The sequence below is a fragment of the Rutidosis leptorrhynchoides genome, chromosome 5 (assembly GCF_046630445.1).
Source record: "Rutidosis leptorrhynchoides isolate AG116_Rl617_1_P2 chromosome 5, CSIRO_AGI_Rlap_v1, whole genome shotgun sequence".
Lineage (NCBI taxonomy): Eukaryota > Viridiplantae > Streptophyta > Magnoliopsida > Asterales > Asteraceae > Rutidosis > Rutidosis leptorrhynchoides.
Genome location: NC_092337.1, coordinates 43739296 through 43761285, shown reverse-complemented (window position 1 = coordinate 43761285; position 21990 = coordinate 43739296).

Here is a 21990-nt window from a genome sequence, read left to right as displayed (position 1 = left end):
TCTTTATATTGCTATACGCATTGATATACACGGTTTGTAAATTTCGGAGTTGTTATCGGGCTTATATTCTCCTTTTTATTTCAGAGCTCCATGCTTTCGATTTCTCTTCCCGACCTTATGTCAAGCGGATAATGGTCCAGAATTTGTAGGAATGAATTTCGGATGAACATAATTAATGTTCTAAGAAATAAATTGTAATGGCACGATCTTGATTTGTCAAATTACCAGAATATCTAGAAAAGACCGAATCATCAAGAAGTATATTTTCTTGATATATTTAGAGATTATATAGAATGAAAGAGTTATGTAACATGGTTCATGATGAGGGTGTGATCTGTGAACCTTTATCATTTCCATTAGAAACTCAGCATGACTTACTGTAATATAATCACGTTGATCAAGTGTCATTATATTATACTAATTCATGCTTCAGTTCCCAACACTACTTCAAAACATTCATATTTTAAATTCGAATTTTTCAGAATTTAGAAACTAACACAGTCTCAGATATGATGTAACACAGATAGCGTGAAGGAATGAATAATTTCAGATAGTCACAAAATTATCCTCAGAAATATTGATGATATTTATAATGAAAGATATGATGATATCTTAGAATATTTAAGATAATGATGATGATGAAGAATATTGTCCGTAAAGGTTTTAGAGTAAGGAGTAAGGTATTTTCTAAGGATTTCAGCAGACACTGAATCATTTGGATTCTTTGAAGGCAGGTCCAGTCTTTGTGATATATCCACAGCCTCCTTCATACTTTGCTCAATCCGTTTTCCAGTTCCAAACCTTCTCTTTTTTCAGCTTTACCACCATACCATTCTTTATCATCAAACTTTTGACTGTTAAAGTCGTTTACAGTTTTTGCTGCTTCATCAGCATTTCGAGAACTAGTTCGCAGTTCAGGGTGTTTTTCAGAAACTTCACATTCGAAGTATGTAAGTCCAGGAGGTAGACGTTATATGTACTCATATAACTGTTGGCGTAGACGTGCTGCAAGATTTCAAAATACTGATTGCTAATTCCCGATAATTCGTATGACCATTATTGTTACTAGATGTGGATGAGTACATGATAGGGTTTCAATGAGTATAGGGATTTTTTGGAAGGTCAAGGATAAATGAAATTGTTGGTAAATTTACTGCTAATGTGGTGGAACATGAAAGGTTCCCCAGTAACAAGAACGTATATGTCAAGGTTACAATAAGGCTAATCTGAAAAATCAAAGTTGACTAGTTGAAAGTGTGATAAAACTGGATACTTTGAAAAGGATGGCAAGATTATTTTCGATATTAACAACGCTAAAGGATCTTGCACAGTTTTGAAGTCAAAGTATAGCTTTGAAAGATGTAGAGATCTAAGAATGATGTTACTGGTTCAGAGTTATGACTTGGATTCTGATTCGTCAATATCAGAATATGTAATTGAACTTGTATGAAAACGATTGTATATCGTTGTGAAGATAGTGAGTATAGTTAATGATTTTTGAATCAAAATTGAAGAATGTACAATGTAACATATTAATTGTGAACTTATATATTTTCCGAGTATTACCTACCTGTTAAAGATTTCACAATTAATATTTTGTATAAAAGAATTTTCATTACAGTCTTTATGAAAATATCTGTATGTATATTTTCTTCGGATGTAATTCGGATTTAATGAGTTAATATCATATTAAGCTCATTTGATTTTTGGCTTGACTTAGAAATGAATAATCTCTAAAATATTAAAGATTACATAATCTTACGGAGTATTAATGAAATCAATACTTCATTATTTATTCTTATTCCTTGGTGAAGGATGTTGGTGCTCATAGTACTCTCGCTAACTTTTCAAGGTACGAATGATGTTGTCTAGAAAGTTTCGAGGGTACCGAAGATGAAAGTGTAAAATCAGACATGTTATTGAATAAAACACTTGATTTATTATGAAATGAAATTCATTGAATTTGAAACAAAGATTGTAGTTAACGATGATTAAGTTGCTAACGAAGAATGTACATCATAGCATATTATTACCATGAATTAACTGAGTAGTTAAGTTCCATACATAATAGCTTAGTACATAAAGATTTATTATAGTTTTAAAAATATATATATATATATATATATAAGATATACATATAAATTCTTCAGAAGGAATGAGTTAATATTTCATAACTCGTTGATACAATATACGCGTTATTGACTCGTAATGATTTTCCACAGTGCTTTCTTGAACTGACGGAGCTTATGATGTTAGAGGTGCTGCTGATTCTGATGATGTTGACAGCACTGACTGTGCTGGTGAGGCTGACGGTGTTGTTGATGTTGTGGTATAACAAGTTTAGCTTGTAAATCATACACCATTCCGATCAGGGTTTCTACTCTATCTGATTTATGGTTAAGGCTAGAATAGATAATCTCTATGACTTTAGAGATTACATAATCACCGCAGAATGTTTCTCCGATGAAGTTATGAATCCATACTTCATCGTTTGTTGTTGTTGATACTCCTTGGTATCTATAGTGCGTATGATGTTGATATTCGAGGTACAGTTTGTGATGTTGAGGCGTGTGATGCGGATGTGGTTGTTGGTGGTGGTAATGATCCTGTTGGTGTTTATGATGGTGATACTGGTTATGCTGCTGGTGCTGCTGCTGGTGTTTGTAACCTTCGCACTATATTCTCCAAAGTCACTACCCGAGCGCGAAGCTCGTTGACTTCTTCTATTATACTGGGATGATCGGTTCTGACGAGCGGATAAATAAGATCTAAAATTCGATGTAGTATATAATCGTGACGAGAAACTCTGGAAATGAGAGAGAAAATGGTATTACGAACAGGTTCACCGGTAAGTGCTTCAGGTTCTTCGCCAAAAGGGAAATTTGGTGGATGGAAGGGATCACCTTCTTCCTGTCTCCAATGATTGAGGAGGCTACGAACCCATCCCCAATCCAACCAGAATAGATGATGGCTAATTAGTTGATCCATTCCGGTTACACAACCTTCAGAGTTTGAGTGAAAATCCATATCAGAATAGCTGTCAGCATCTGAGGAATTCGAACTAGATGCGGAATTTATCTTACACGGTTTGGATAAAGGATTTTTGATATAAATTGATTATTGGATATCGGATGATATTCTAATTACATAGAATACCTATATATAATACAAGGGGTCCGTAAATTACGGAGGAACTTTTCGAAAGCTGTCAGGCAAAGTTTACAGTAACATATACGCTGAGATATAAATTAGCAGATACACTAAGATACGAATTTTGTCTATATACTATTCATGCAATCAATGCAGTAAAACGTGTCTTTGACTAGAAATGATAAGAAATGATAAGTAAAACTTATGACATGCAGACACAGTCGAAGTCCAGACTTACGAATGCATCCTAACATCTATCAGTTAGACACATTAATGCAAGACCTGATTCGCTACGACCAACGCTCTGATACCAACTGTGACGATCGCTCCAAATCCATATGGACGAACACGTCATTCATCGATTTCATTGCGAGGTATTTGACCTCTATATGATACGTTTTGTAAACATTGCATTCTTTTGAAAAGGCACACCATAAATGAATATTTAAATCAAAGGTTTTCGACATCTGATGATTTCTACATATAGACAATCACCGTAAATAATAATTTACAATAGTACTTCCATTTACAATGTAGTCAAAATAAGATACATGGTGATGATTTGGTGAATGCAACGTTTCCTTGAAAAATATGCCATGTAAGACTCCATGCACATAGCTTGTCTAACATATAAGCAAACAGCGGAAGACTTCTAGGGAACCTGAGAATAAACATGCTAACAAGTGTCAACACAAAGGTTGGTGAGTTCATAGTTTTAATTTTTCGTATAATCTGTATATAAAGGTGGATCACAAGATTTCAGTTGTTTCACCTGAAACGTTTATCAAAAGATTCTACAAGATTGAGCACCCTGGTAACTAAGCTTTAACGTCTATAATAAGTACCCCTGTTTTAACATACATGCAACCAACATGTACAATACACGCAAACCAACATGTACTAAACTCAAATAGCATACGTCTGTTTTATAGTTCAGGCTAGGGTTTCTATACCTGGAACAGACGGGGATGTCAAGCCCTATGGATCCATATACAACTACTCGCGCCCACCAGTTCTTATAACTGGCAGTTACTAGTTACCAAAGCTAAGGGATTTTCGGTTCAAACTCAGTATAGAATTAAGTATGTACTTGTATCCATTGCGTTTAAAATAAAGTGCATGTATTCTCAGCCCAAAAATATAGATTGCAAAAGCAATTAAAAAGGGAGCATATGAAACTCACCTTAGCAGCACATAAAGTTGTTCACCAAAATGTGATCGAAACTCGGAATACCCAAAGAACCGTAGATCTCAACCTAGAGAACATATGTTGGTCAATAAATGTTTAACAAGCTAGGTATGGTCATAGTGTATCACAATCCTAATGCTCGAGATCGACATACAAAAGTTATCCAAAGTCGTTTCGAAAGGTCAATTTTGACACTAGTTCAACAAAACGAGACGTACCTTATATAAGGATTCATTTACTCGGTTGGTAATATTCAAAAATTCAATTTATCAATCTTACCAACAAGTTATTTAAATATTAATTGCAGATTCAAAAGCAATTCCAATTAACGTCAATTATAATTTAGTTGACCATATCTTTTGTTTCGTTCATCGAAATTACGCGATTTCTAAATGAAAAGTTATTGATTTTTCGCCAGCTTTCCAAAAACATGTATATCATATACCTTTTACCAATAATATATGTATTTAATACGTGATTCATTATAAACTATTTAACGACGAAATTTAGCATACAAGCCTGTATAAATATATATACTCGAGCACTAGACATGGATACACAATTAATTTATAAAATATAAAATATAAATGCTTACGTATTATTATTGTGATTCAATATTTCAGAAAAGTACGTAGACGTAACAGAGATGATAAACACTAGGTTTAACTTGTGAATATTACCCACGAATATTAGCCCTAACCTCCATAGTTATAACCCATAGTTTCCTTAGCTTTATCCCGCTCGAAAAACTTGTTTTGAAGTGACACGCTCTTGACCTCGTCGTAGTATTTTATGTATAATATTAATTAATAATAATACTACTAATAGTATTAAAATTAATTATAATATTAATTAATTAATTAATTAATAATAATAATAATAATAATAATAATAATAATAATAATAATAATAATATATAAATATATATTACAGAGGGAGATAGATGGATTGGTGTGTATGTGTCTCGAAGCAAAACGAATTCAATTTATAAACTTTTCCTGAAATCTGACCCCATGCGATCGCATGGGTTTTATGCCTATTTTCCATGCGATCGCATGGCCCCAAAATCCAGCTCACATTTTTTTGTATTTTTGTTTGTCGACATAATTATTAATAATATATATAATATATTTAATTTATATAATTAATTATATATTATATTAAATTCACATGCATAGTTAACTTGTAATTTTTGATCCGATAATTCGTACGTTGTTACGCGACTTATGTCCCGGTTCCGGTTTTTCGAGTGTCCCTTCGTACGCTGAGAAAAATTGTAATTTACATTCTGGGACACGTTCCTTTGTCAAAATATAGCCTTAAATTATCCCTAAATTATACCACCCAATGTATATCTTATACTTTCGAGTATTTTGGACATTTACTTCTATAAATCATTGTCTCGTTATTTATTAATATAATAGTATTTATCAAACGTTTCATAACCAAGTTAATATCTATTCTCAATATTTATAAACACGTTTTAAAATACGCATCGCAAGTTATTCATATAATTAATTCTTATCAGTTAATATTCCTTATTATTGTATGTGTCCAAATTACGTTATTTAAACAAATAATTCACCATTTATTCCGAATACCGTTAAAAATGAATGATTTCTCAAATCAACGTGGACCTCTCAACAGAGACATGTAATAATATCATAATTCTTAAGAGACTCAGTAAATATCTTTTACTAGAATCATTTGGCATAATCTTTTAACTCTGTAGTTAAATATATCAATCAGATAATCAAACCAATAAGTTTAATGCACAGTATCATATCCTCAACACTTTGTTACATTTTCAAGTTATAGTATATGTATCTATATATAATTGTTCGCGTTTCGTTGAGAACAATCGAAGGTTAATTGAACAGTTCAAAATTTTGAGATTTAACTTCATAGACTTTGTTTATCGTGTCGGAAACGTTAATCATACAAGATTAAGTTTAAATTTGGCCCGAATTTTCCGGGTCATCCCACCTACGCTGCCTCATATTCAGTTGTTTCTGATTAAATATGTGTTGAAGACTTTTGTGGTCGATATATATAATACTTTTGACCCCATGTAAGTAGTGCCTCCAAGTCTTTAATGCAAAAACAACCGCGCCTAATTCCAAATCATGCGTCGTATAATTTTGTTCGTGAATCTTCAATTGTCTAGACGCATAAGCAATTACTTTCATTCGTTGCATTAATACACAACCGAGACCTTGCTTTGAGGCGTCACAATGTATGACAAAATCATCATTCCCTTCAGGTAATGACAATATAGGTGCCGTAGTTAACTTTTTTTTTAATAACTGAAACGCTTTCTCTTGTTTATCCTTCCATTCAAATTTCTTCCCTTTATGCGTTAATGCAGTCAAGGGTTTTGCTATTCTGGAAAAGTCTTGGATGAACCTTCTGTAGTAACCAGCTAGTCCTAAAAACTGGCGTATGTGTTTCGGAGTTTTCAAGGTTTCCCACTTTTCAACGGTTTCAATCTTTGCTGGATCCACCTGAATACCTTCTTTGTTCACTATGTGACCGAGGAATTGAACTTCTTCCAACCAAAATGCACACTTTGAAAACTTAGCGTACAGTTTTTCTTTCCTTAACAACTCTAGCACTTTTCTCAAGTGTTCTTCGTGCTCTTGATCATTCTTTGAGTAAATAAGTATGTCATCGATGAAAACAATGACAAACTTGTCAAGATATGGCCCACACACTCGGTTCATGAGGTCCATGAACACAGCTGGTGCGTTAGTCAATCCAAATGGCATAACCATAAACTCGTAATGACCGTAACGCGTCCTAAAAGCAGTCTTTGGAATATCATCCTCCTTCACCCGCATTTGATGATATCCAGAACGTAAATCGATCTTCGAATAAACAGACGAGCCTTGTAGTTGATCAAATAAGTCGTCGATTCTTGGTAGTGGGTAGCGGTTCTTGATGGTAAGTTTGTTCAACTCTCGGTAGTCGATACACAACCTGAATGTACCATCTTTCTTCTTGACAAACAAAACAGGAGCTCCCCACGGTGATGTGCTTGGTCGAATGAAACCACGCTCTAAAAGTTCTTGTTATTGGCTCTGAAGTTCCTTCATTTCGTTAGGTGCGAGTCTGTATGGAGCACGAGCTATTGGTGCAGCTCCCGGTACAAGGTCTATTTGAAATTCAACGGATCGGTGTGGAGGTAGTCCCGGTAATTCTTTCGGAAATACATCGGGAAATTCTTTTGCGACGGGAATATCATTGATGTTCTTTTCTTCGGAATTGACTTTTTCTCAACGTGTGCTAGCACATCATAGCAACCTTTTCTTATTAGTTTTTGTGCCTTCAGGTTACTAATAAGATTTAACATTGCGTTGCTCTTTTCTCTGTACACCACTAAGGGTTTTCCTTTTTCTCGTATAATGCGAATTGCATTTTTGTAACAAACGATCTCTGCTTTCACTTCTTTCAACCAGTCCATACCGATGATCACATCAAAACTCCCTAACTCTACTGGTATCAAGTCAATCTTAAATGTTTCGCTAACCAGTTTAATTTCTCAATTCCGACATATATTATCTGCTGAAATTAATTTACCATTTGCTAATTCGAGTAAAAATTTACTATCCAAAGGCGTCAATGGGCAACTTAATTTAGCACAAAATTCTCTACTGATATAGCTTCTATCCGCACCCGAATCAAATAAAACATAAGCAGATTTATCATCAATAAGAAATGTACCCGTAACAAGCTCCGGGTCTTCCTGTGCTTCTATCGCATTAATATTGAAAACTCTTCCACGGCCCTGTCCATTAGTATTCCCCTGATTCGGGCAATTTCTAATAATGTGGCCTGGTTTTCCACATTTATAACAAACAGCGTTGGTATTACTTGCTCCGACACTATTCGTTTCGGCATTACTTGTTCCGGTATTATTTACTCCCTTAGTTCTGTTAAACTTTAGTCCGTAGACCTCACACTTTGTCGCGCTATGACCATTTCTTTTACACCTGATGCAAAATGTCGTGCAAAACCCCTAGTGATTTTCTTCACACCTATGACGTTGCTGTTTTTGGTTTTTGTTGCCGTTGTTGTTATTGAGGTTGTTATTGGGATTGTTATTGTTGTTGAAACGGTTATTGTAGTTGTTGTTGTTGGGATGTTTATTGTAGTTATTGTTAGGATTGCGGTTATTATTGCGATTGTTGTTGCGGTTGTTGGGATAGTTGTTGCGATTGCGATTGTGGTTGTAATTATTTTTGTTGTTGTACTGGTGACTCTTGTCACCGTTTTCCTCCCACTTCCTCTTGAGTTGTTTCGTGTTGGCTTCTTCGGCCGCCTGCTCTTTAATTCTTCCCTCAATCTGATTTATGAGTTTATGAGCCATTCGACTTGCCTTCTGTATAGAAGCGGGCTCATGTGAACTTACATCTTCTTGAATCCTTACAGGTAACCCTTTTACAAATGCGTCAATCTTCTCTTCTTCATCTTCGAATGCTCCCGGGCACAATAGGCACAACTCTGTGAATCGTCGTTCATATGTGGTAACGTCGAACCCTTGTGTTCGTAACTCTCTAAGTTCTGCCTTGAGTTTATTGACTTCATTTCTAGGACGGTACTGCTCGTTCATCAATTGCTTGAATGCCGACCACGATAGTGCGTAAGCAGCATTTTGTCCTACCTGTTCAAGATAGGTGTTCCACCACGTTAACGCAGTACCTGTGAAGGTATGCGTAACGTACTTAACTTTATCCTCTTCAGTACACTTACTTATGGCAAACACCAATTCGACTTTCTTAGTCCACCGTTTCAATCCAATTGGTCCTTCGGTTCCATCAAATTCCAAAGGTTTGCAGGCAGTGAATTCTTTGTAGGTGCATCCTACATGATTTCTTGCACCGTTAGCTGCATTGCTAGATTTAGAGTTATTGTTGGTATTTAGCGCAACCTGTACTGCGGCTATGTTTGCACCAAGAAAGGTACGAAATTCCTCTTCGCTCATATTCATGGTTTGTCGAGTCGTCGGTGCCATTTCCTTCAAAATAGCCAACTGAATCGAGTTAATCATACAGAATATTAAGAGTAGTCAATAGTATTTCGTAGCATAATATGAACTCATTTATAAAAGCTTTTTCTTCATAATAGCGTTTTATAAGTTTAAATTCGGGTACTACCTACCCGTTAAGTTCATACTTAGTAGCTAATATACAATTCAACTACTACAATTCCATATGAAAAACTGATTATAATAATATATCACATACAAATATTCTTCAAACTTACAACTTCGCTATATTACATATAACATGAAATATAGTACACTTTGATACAGGACAGTTTTGAAGATAAACCTAGTTAATACGCAAGTTGTTCAACAAAGGAAATAAAGACACGCAATTCATAAGTCCAGAAACAAGTCATGCATTCTGGTTTTACTAAGATGACTTCCCATCCTTGGTCTTGTGGAAAATAACCGTTATGACCATTGGCTAGGCAGCATGTTGTAATGTCGTCAAAAGGACGAGGGTTTTGTAATGTCCAACAGCCCCGTAATAATCTAAAAACCTTGTTTCTCACCCCAACTACTGAATCCGTCACTTGTGGGAAGGTTTTATTTAAAAGTTGCAATCCGATGTTCTTTTTCTCACTTTGGTAAGAAGCGAACATCACTAACCCGTAAGCATAACATGCTTCTTTATGTTGCATGTCAGAAGCTCTTTCTAATTCACGAAATCTTATGTCGGGATATGTTGAGTCAAAATAGGTTCTTAACCCGTAGCGTAAAATTGCATTTGGGTTCCCCGCATTTAATGCTTTAAAGAAAACACGGCGTAACTTACGGTCTCCCCAATGTGATATACTCCACCAATCAAAGGAAAGCCTTTTATAAACTAAGGCATTTCCGGAAAGTCTTTCAAATGTTTGACAAGTTAATTTCGCCATAACTAAATGTGCTGATGAATTTTGACCGACTCTAGACAAGATTTCCTCAATCATATCCTCTGGTAGGTCTTCTAAAATATTCGGTTGTCTACCCTTAACGTCCATTTTGTTTTTATACTGTAAAATAGTCAAGGATTAGATTCGTAAAAGATAATTAACAAACAATACAAGCAATTTTTACATAGAACATAAAAGTACAAGCATACTACAATACATATAATACACAACATGATTACAACCCTCTAATCTGAATCGCTGGTTTCTTCTTCTTCGGACTTGGTTCGTTTTCCTAATTTTCTAGGAATATATGATGTTCCTCTAATACGAGTCGTCATTTTCCACATTGGTTTAGAAAAACCTGGTGGTTTAGAGGTTCCCGGGTTATTGTCACGATATTGAAAATACGGGTGTTGACGGTACATATAAAGTTCATCGGGGTCGGAATCATATTTCTCTATTTTGATGCCTTTTCCCTTATTATTTTCTTTTGCCTCATTAAATTGGGTCGGGGTAATTTTCCCAATATTTTACTTCCTTAGCGGAAACACCATTGACCATTATTAACTTTGGTCCATTGGTTGAGGATTTTCTTTTATTTGACCGGTTTTCTGTGGTTCCTACTATTTCCCCCTCCGAAACCTCTTCTTCTTCCGGTTCCTCTTCTTCTGGTTCCTTTTCTTCCGGTTCCTCTTCTTCCGGTTCCGTTTCCTCTGCTTCCGGTTCTTCGGGAACTTGTGAATCTTGCCAATATATATTCGACTCTTCGTTATTATTAGGTGAGTCAATGGGATTTGTGCTAGAGGTAGACATCTATCACACAATATCAAATATGTTAAGAGATTAATATATCACATAATATTTACATGTTAATAATATATTGTTTCCAACAAAAATGTTAAGCAATCATTTTTAAAGAAAATACGGTCGAAGTCCAGACTCACTAATGCATCCTAACAAACTCGATAAGACATACTAATGCAAATTTTCTGGTTCTCTAAGACCAACGCTCGGATACCAACTGAAATGTCCCGTTCATATTGATTATAAACGTTCCATATTAATTGATTTCGTCGCGAGGTTTTGACCTCTATATGAGACGTTTTTCAAAGACTGTATTCATTTTTAAAACAACCATAACCTTTATTTTATCGATAAAGGTTTAAAAAGCATTACGTAGATTATCAAATAATGATAATCTAAAATATACCGTTTACACACGACCATTACATAAAGGTTTACAATAAGAATATATTACATCAAAAATAAGTTTTTTGAATGCAGTTTTTACATAATATCATACAAGCATGGACTCCAAATTTTGTCCTTATTTTAGTATGCAACAGCGGAAGCTCTTAATAATCACCTGAGAATAAACATGCTTAAAACGTCAACAAAAATGTTGGTGAGTTATAGGTTTAACCTATATATTATCAAATATAATAATAGACCACAAGATTTCATATTTCAATATACATCCCATACATAGAGATAAAATTCATTCATATGGTGAACACCTGGTAACCGACATTAACAAGATGCATATAAGAATATCCCCTATCATTCCGGGAAATCCTTCGAACATGATAAAAACGAATTCGAAGTACTAAAGCATCCGGTACTTTGGATGGGGTTCGTTAGGCACAATAGATCTATCTTTAGGATTCGCGTCAATTAGTAGATCGGTTTACTAATTCTTAGGCTACCAAGCAAAAGGGGCATATTCGGCTTCGATCATTCACCCATATAATGTAGTTTCAACTACTTGTGTCTATTTCGTAAAACATTTATAAAACTGCATGTATTCTCGTCCCAAAATATTAGATTTTAAAAGTGGGACTATAACTCGCTTTCACAGATTTTTACTTCGTCGGGAAGTAAGACTTGGCCACTGGTCGATTCACGAACCTATAACAAATATGTACATATATATCAAAGTATGTTCAAAATATATTTATAACACTTTTAATACATTTTGATGTTTTAAGTTTATTAAGTCAATTGTCCTCGTTAGTAACCTACAACTAGTTGTCCACAGTTAGATGTACAGAAATAAATCAATATATATTATCTTGAATCAATCCACGACCCAGTGTATACACGTCTCAGGCTAGATCACAACTCAAAGTATATATATTTTTGGAATCAACCTCAACCCTGTATAGCTAACTCCAACATTACTGCATATAGAGTGTCTATGGTTGTTCCAAATAATATATATACATGGGTCGATATGATATGTCAAAACATTTGCATACGTGTCTATGGTATCTCAAGATTACATAATATATTAGAATACATATATAATACAATATAAGTTAGCTAGGATATGATTTGTATAGAATTGTTAATATTTCCCGTAGCTACAAAAATAAAAAATATCCAATCTTGTTTTACCCATAACTTCTTCATTTTAAATCCGTTTTGAGTCAATCAAATTGCTATGGTTTCATATTGAACTCTATTTTATGAATCCAAATAGAAAAAGTATAGGTTTATAGTCGGAAATATAAGTTACAAGTCATTTTTGTAAGAGGTAGTCATTTCAGTCGAAAGAACGACGTCTTGATGACCATTTTGAAAAACATACTTCCACTTTGAGTTTAACCATGATTTTTGGATATAGTTTCATGTTCATAAGAAAAATCAATTTCCCAGAAGAAAAACTTTTAAATCAAAGTTTATCATAGTTTTTAATTATCAAACCCAAAACAGCCAGCGGTGTTACTACGACGGCGTATGTCCGGTTTTACGGTGTTTTTCGTGTTTCCAGGTTTTAAATCATTAAGTTAGCATATAATATAGATATAGAACATGTGTTTAGTTGATTTTAAAATTCAAGTTAGAAGGATTAACTTTTGTTTGCGAACAAGTTTATAATTAACTAAAGTATGTTCTAGTGATTTCAAGTTTAAACCTTCGAATAAGATAGCTTTATATGTATGAATCGAATGATGTTATGAACATCATTACTACCTCAAGTTTTGTAGATAAACCTACTGAAAAAGAGACAAATGGATCTAGCTTCAAAGGATCTTGGATGGCTTGAAAGTTCTTGAAGTAGAATCATGACACGAAAACAAGTTCAAGTAAGATTTTCACTCGAAATAAGATTGTTATAGTTATAGAAATTGAATCAAAGTTTGAATATGAGTATTACCTTGTATTAGAAAGATATCTTACTGTAAATAAGAAAAATTTCTGGAGGTTGGGTGATCACTCTACAAGATTGGAAGTAAGCTAGCAAACTTGGAAGTATTCTTGATTTTATGAAACTAGAACTTGTAGAATTTATGAAGAACACTTAGAACTTGAAGATAGAAATTGAGAGAGATCAATTAGATGAAGAAAATTGAAGAATGAAAGTGTTTGTAGGTGTTTTTGGTCGTTGGTGTATGGATTAGATATAAAGGATATGTAATTTTGTTTTCATGTAAATAAGTCATGAATGATTACTCATATTTTTGTTATTTTATGAGATATTTCATGCTAGTTGCCAAATGATGGTTCCCACATATGTTAGGTGACTCACATGGGCTGCTAAGAGCTGATCATTGGAGTGTATATACCAATAATACATACATCTAAAAGCTGTGTATTGTACGAGTACGAATACGGGTGCATACGAGTAGAATTGTTGATGAAACTGAACGAGGATGTAATTGTAAGCATTTTTGTTAAGTAGAAGTATTTTGATAAGTGTCTTGAAGTCTTTCAAAAGTGTATGAATACATATTAAAACACTACATGTATATACATTTTAACTGAGTCGTTAAGTCATCGTTAGTCGTTACATGTAAATGTTGATTTGAAACCTTTAAGTGAACGATCTTGTTAAATGTTGTTAACTCAATATTTATTATATCTAATGAGATGTTAAATTATTATATTATCATGATATTATTATATAATAATATATCTTAATATGGTATATATACATTTAAATGTTGTTACAACGATAATCGTTACATATATGTCTCGTTTCAAAATCATTAAGTTAGTAGTCTTGTTTTTACATATGTAGTTCATTGTTAATATACTTAATGATATGTTTACTTATCATAATATAATGTTAATATATATATATATATATATATATATATATATATATATATATATATATATATATATATATATATATATATATATATATATATATATATATATGTCATCATATAGTTTTTACAAGTTTTTAACGTTCGTGAATCATCGGTCAACTTGGGTGGTCAATTGTCTATATGAAACCTATTTCAATTAATCAAGTCTTAACAAGTTTGATTGCTTAACATGTTGAAAACACTTAATCATGTAAATAACAATTTCATTTAATATATATATAAACATGGAAAAGTTCGGGTCACTACAACTGAGTCCCAACTAGAGATTGCTCTTCCCTTGTGCATGTGTTGGACATTAATGTGTGCTTACACATTAATCACGCAATATGTTATATTGCAAGTAAGCTTACTAAGAGCTTAAATTACAAGTTGTGCAAATATCTATATGATTGATTTTAGAGTAACTATCTCTTGCTATGTGTGAGTATTACTTGCTACTTGCTAATATGTTTAATACTCATAAATTTGTCAACTTGATTAATATGCTTGCTATGTGCTTACTAGTTAGGATTCAAGTAACTAGCCTACTCTAACAAATTAAGTGTAAAATGGTTCACAATGGAATTATGATCAATTATTTATTTGGTCTTGTCTAAGTAACAAATTGTGATTGCTTGTTCAAGTATGACTTAACTTTGATGTCACTACATACTTAATGATTATCTTAGAAAGACATCATTCAATTAATCTACCTAAGCTTAAAATGAACATGACTTGTGATTAATTGGAACTGGGAAGTTAATTACATATTGACTAGTCTTTAGAATTGAACCAAATGCATTAAAGTGACTAACTAAGTCTTGACCAAACTGATTTCCCAAAATATCAATCAAGACACTTCTCCAAGAATGTTGGATTTACCACTATTGGAGTGTTATGTCACTTTCACACAATAAGACCAAATATCACACACTTAATGCATATAGTACTTGTATAGGATGTTTGATTTCTTTTGTAGGCGCTAGAAGGAGTAAAGGTGCCAAAATGTAGTGTTCAAATTTGAGTCAAACGGCTATACAATGGATACCAATTTTGGACTGGAGCACGCACGATCGAACTACGGTCGACCATGCTGGCAACCGTGTGTCAACAGCTAATTTTTGAATCTGACTATAAAAGGCAAGCATTGAAGAGTATTTGAAGCTAACCCTCTTGCATATTTTAAAAGATTATTTCCAGAGATCACAAGGGCTCTAATTACTACTCAAATGTGATCAAGCAAGAAAAGATTCTATGATCTTATAGATATAGAATTTGGTTATTATAAACTTACTAATCAAAATCATTAATCTTGTGAGTTTACTTAGTGTAATGTATGTCCTAGTATTGTCTTAGGATCATTGCAAAATGTATAAGTCTTGTAACTTTAATTAGTAGAAGCATAGGCTAGCTTAGTGATCTACTTCTTTAAAGGGAATTTGGAAGTTGATTAATCTTATTTGTAGATTAATACTTGTCCAAGGTGAAGACAAGTTGATCTAGGTTGGAGTTGATCTTTTAAAGGGATAGAAAGATTAGGTTTGTTGTCTACCAAAGAAGTTGAAGACTTGTAAATCGGATCTCCACCGAGTTTGGAGAAAAGTGCTTAGAGAAGCAACAAATCCCGATTAGTGTAATCGGGGAGTGGATTAAGGTGGATTAGTTAACATCCACCTGAACCACTATAAATCCTCGTGTCTATGTTTTTTACATTACTCTATTCATCATTTTGAACATATACACTACACACATCAAGTTTGAGTTGAATTGGTTGATCACAGTTAATCGAATTTGGTGATCAATCGAAAAAGTGTTAAAAACGTATTAAGTAACTATTCACCCCCTCTTGTTACTTACAGTAATTTCACTAGTGACCAAGTCTTGTTCTTCTCAAGTGACCCCATCTCTTCTTTCATAAAAGCTCCCATTGTATGGATTCTTTGGACTTTCTTGCTTCAAAGTAATTTTTCGGTTCACCATTATCGGTATAGAGCAAGTAGTTTGTTGATGAAGAATACCTAGGATTAGGTTTGGGCACTCTATTCGAGCGTCTAAGTATAGGATCAACCGGTATGGTTGGACCGATTTCATTAGTAGCTTCCTCATCACTAGAACTCGCACTACATTCGAAATTATCACCGATATCCGAACCATCCCCTCATTGTCAAGATCCGACCCTCACCATTAATCGGCAATTCATTGTTCCCCGAACTCCCACTAGAACCCGCAAGATCATCAAGAGAAACATCGTCAAGAATAACTTGATCTGATTTTTGACTCCCCGTTTTCGGTTTGCCATAGACCGAATCTTCATCAAAGGTAACATCACGCGATCGAGTAACTTTTCTAGCTTCATTATCCCAACAACGATAGCCCATCTCATCCGAACCATAACCAATGAACGTACACTTCTTTGACTTAGCTTCAAGTTTATCTTTATCAATATCTTTGGTCTTCACATAAACATTACACTCAAAGATTCTAAGATGATCATAACTAACTCTTTTACTTAGCCATTCTTCCTCAGGAATTCGGAAACCCAATGGTGTTGAGGGTCCCCTATTAATCAAATAAGTCACCGTATTAACCGCATCCGCCCAAAACATCTTAGGAAAACCGGCATGTAGTCTCATACTTTTAACCCTTTCATTCAACGTACGATTCATACATTCGGCGACCCCATTGTGTTGCGGTGTCTCCGGTATCGTTTTCAACATTCTAATACCGAGCTTTGCACAATGGTCTTTAAAGTCAAGACTACCATATTCTCCTCCATTGTCTGACCTTAAGCATTTAACCTTTAAATTTGTCTCATTCTCAACCATAGCTTTCCACTTCACAAAAGTACCAAAAACTTCAGATTTAGCTTTGAGAAAGTAAACTCATACCTTTCGAGTAGAGTCGTCAATGAAGGTGACATAATAACGAGAACCTCCATGTGACTCTACATTCGTTGTCCCAAAATCATCCGTATGAACTAGCTCCAATTTCTTTAACTTTGGTGTATTCTCCGATTTAACAAAAGTCGCCTTCTTTTGCTTCCCATAAGTGCATGGTTCGCAAAACCCAAGCTCTATCTTTTTCAAATCCGTAATTCTCCCATTCGAACTAAGAACCTTCATACCCTTCTCACCCATATGCCCGAGTCTTCGGTGCCCTAGAGTAGAACTAGTATCAAACCGTAGCAATCACCGTGTATTCTTCAAACACTTCAACCATATAAAGAGTTCCCATTTTATATCCACGGGCCACGACACTAATACCCTTAATCACCTCCGATTGGCGATTCTTGAAAGTAACCTCATTACCTTCTTCATTTAATTGACCAACCGAGATTAGCTTCCTCTTTAGCTTAGGAATAAACCTCACGTCTTTCAAAGTCCAATTAGAACAAAGAGTAGTCTTCAATACAACATCTACTATACCTTTAATATCGAGACCTTTGTTGTTTGCCAATCTAACTTTACCTTGATACTACCAAAAATTCTTCATCACGCTTTTAGTGGCTGTGGCGTGAAACGAAGCTCCCGAATCCAAGACCCAAGACTCCACCGAAATTTCAAGGCTACATAATAGTGCATCCTCCGTATCTTTTGCGGTTAAGTTAACATTTTTAACCGGTGCATTCTTACAATTTCTTTGATAATGTCCCTTTTGATTGCAACCCCAACAAATAGCTTCACTCCGGTCTTTCGATGGATACCTCTTCTTGAACTTCCCTTTACTCTTCTTCACACCGCGATCAATTTTCCTACCACAGTTGTCGGTACTTAACAAAGAACCGGATAACAATTCCCCCGAACTTCTCCTATGAGTGTCTTCACCGAGAATTAAATCACTAATTCCTTCATACGCAAGCTTAGTAGTACCGGTAGAGCTACTAACCGCGGTAACCGTACCGGACAAACTTTTCGGTAATGATGAAAGCAAGATTAGTGCTTTTAGTTCATCATCAAATTTGATTTCAACCGACTCTAATCTTGAAACAAGATTGTTGAATTCGTTGATATGATCCGTTGCACTCATACCTTCCTTCATCTTCGTATTGAACAATTGTCGCATGAGTAAAACCTTATTCACCGCCGTAGGTTTCTCATACATGTTGGAGAGTGCCTTCAAACAATTAAACGTTGGCTTTTCGTTCATAATATAACCAACAACGTTTTTGGCGAGTGCAAGACGAACCACACCCAAAGCTTGACGATCCAAGAGCATCAAATCGGCATCGTTCATGCCTTCGGGTTTGGTCTCCAACAAAGGTTGGTGAAGTTTCTTTTGATACAAGTAGTCTTCTATTTGCATCTTCTAAAATGAGAAGTCTTTGCCATTAAACCGCTCAATCTTCAATTTACCATCTTCCGCCATCGATCCCAACTCGAACCTTGAGCTCTAGATACCAATTGCAAGAATTAAAGGACCCAAACAATAAGATTAATCACTGAGATTAATCACCAACTTCGACAAACGAAAGAAAATAATACGAAAAATTTTAGAACGCGAGATTTAATGTGGTTATATATAATCGAATATCGATTACTTTAATCCACAAACCAACTAAGGAGATTTTATTGATATAATTCGTGCATATACATAAGGGTTACAATAGGATACTTATATATGCCAAAAACAACGAGAAAACACCTTGGAGAACAAGAAAAACGTCAATATGGAAACTCCCCGTCAGAAGAGCCGCGTCGCGGCTATATTGGGCCGCGCCGTGCCTTCTAGGAAAAATCCCGAACAGAAGTTTCTCGAATCTGATGCTCTTTTTATGTATTAGGCCGCGTCGAGCCTCTCTAGGGCCGCGATGCGCCTCTTCTCTTGAATCTATTCCTTCGACTTGTTTTGATATCCTTCACATCCAACACAATTAACCAATGCAAGCTTAGCTTCGCTACTGAGTGCCAGGTGTTTTGACCCTATTATATGTGATTAGACATTTTGTGGGTAAAGGCATCTTGCGGGTTTAAGGTTACTCACATATTTCATAAGATTATCACAGGTTAATCGCCATCAAATGCAAGTAAGCGTCTTACTTTTTGATGGATTTCTTGGTTTGTAGGGTATGTAAACACGAGTTTTTGTTGTTCCATTTGTAAATGTCAATAGCTTGTTGGTGTCCGTTCTAGCATTAGTGCATTGTTGTTAATGACAAAGATTTATTGAAAAACTACTTCCAATAAACAAGTAGAACCAAAATTACAAAGGCTTTAAAAGCTAGTTACTCCAACTAACATTTTAGATACCTCGGAATTAATCCAAGAAAAAGAATAAATAGATTAAAGTGGGAGTGTCTGTAGTAACCCGAACTAATCCATCCAGACGAAGTCTTCAACAGTTGGTCCCATTGCGTTGATCGAATCCAAGTAAGGTCCTTAACATGAGCTAATGCACAGTGGAAGGCTTAATTCGTACCTGAGAATAACATGCTTTAAAAAGTCAACATAAAGTTGGTGAGATATATAGGTTTGATGCTAGCAGCGTAATAACTATGGACCACAAGATTTAAAGTTTATACATAATACACTCCTCGTGTATAGAAAAGACGTTGAGCACTTGGTAACCATACTTAACATTTAAATCACAGCAGCATACTCTTAAATAAACCCTACACCGTACCAAGTGTAGTAACGAAACGAAGTACTGTACAACCGTTAAATGCTGGTCGTCCAGCCCGGTTGGGGTTGTCAGGCCCGATAGATCTATCAACAGGATTCGCGTTTACGCTCCTCACGTAAATATTAGCTACCAAGTATAAAGAGATATGCCATGGTACAACTCAACGTAGAATTTAGTTTGATCACTTGTGTCCATAACGTAAGTCATAAAATGCATGTATTCTCATCCCAAAATATTTAGAGTTTAAAAAGGGACTATATACTCACCTAATGTATTTTGTAGCAAAAATACATATAACACCAGTTAACAAGTATAAGGTTGGCCTTGGATTCACGAACCTATAACACGTATATATATATTAACACTTAATTGAAATCGGATAATTTCACCTATTAATTATATAATATTTATATAATAAATGTTAATGTTTATTTAATGAAATATTATTATAATTATGTATCAAATATGTTTTTATGTATTTAAAAATAATGTTAATATTAATAATAATAAAAATTATGTTAATGATAAAAATAATAATAATACTAATAATGATAAATAGAATGATAGTTTCAATAAAAATGATAATTTATAAATAATGAAAATTTTAATAAAAATACTATCTTTAATAATAAATGATAATTTTAATAATAATAACAATAATAATAATCATACTTGTAATTTTAATTATGATAGATAATAAATGGTTTTTAATACTTATTTTAGTAATAATAATAATAATAATAATAATAATAATAATAATAATAATATTAATAATATTAATAATAATTATAATAATTAAAATATCAATTAATACCTTAATAGCATTAAAAAGAAATAATTTGTCCGAGACGAGACTCGAACCATCGACCTTTCGCTTATTCGACACACGTCCAAACCACCTGGGCTATGCCCGTTTTCTGTTTTACAATGGCATTCGAATTTATTTAAGCCATATTATTTATGTTTCCCTTTTAACTCCATCGGCTCAATAGAACCTCTCACGGCCCAAGACTTTTACTAGACTCACGGCCCAAGTAGCAGATTAAATCGAATTCTTTTTCATATACCGGCTCCACTAACCATTATATATCATTCACCTATTTGTTTCAACTTAAATCATAGTGGGGTTATTTCCCTAGTGGCTGTCGGCTGTATTAAATAAAAAAAAAAATATCCAATAGCAGCAGTAGCCATCGAGTAGAAGTATCAGGTTTTGGTTTCGTTTTCTTTATTAGACCGAATAGTAATACAGTCCACATAGCAGTCGTGTTTCGATTTTTATTGATAAGGGTTTTATTCGATGGTTCCAGGTTTGTGAAAGATCGAGCAGAAACCAGAAGTTGATTAGCATCATCGTTTTCATCATCTTCACCGTGGCATCATCATCGATATTATCATCATCAATATCATCATCATCATTCGTGGTGTAATCGTTTGATTAAAACAGGAAGAAAGGAAATAGCAGCAATCAAAAAGGGTTGCAGATGGCAGGTATGAACGGTTTTGGGGATTAATTGAAATAGAAACAGAAAACAGAAAGAAGTAAGAGTGGGTGATGGTTTGGTGGTGATTTTTGGTGATGGTTGGGTGTTTTGGTTTTAATTGAAGTTAAACGACAACAGAAAAATATATGCAGCAATAGCAATTGAGTATCACGATGGTAAAGAAAACGAATTTGCAGCTGGGTTTAATGAGGGAATCGATGGTGGTGTGGGTGGACCGGAACAGAAAGAAAAAGAAGAATGGATCCAGGTAATGAATGGTTTTTGTATTTCATCTTTATTAGGGTTTTGTGATGGTTATTTGTTTTGTGTTGGTTGTAGGGTGTTTGTTGAGGAAGATGAATTGAGGTTGGAAACTGGTTCAGACAGTTTGATTGCTAAATTGTTTGATCTGAATTTCAAGATAAGAACAGAGACCTACAACGTGATCCCTTAATATTTTTGTTTTAAATCCCAAAAGTTTAGAATCTGCAATTGTTGTAATTGATACAGATAACAAAGGAACGAATAA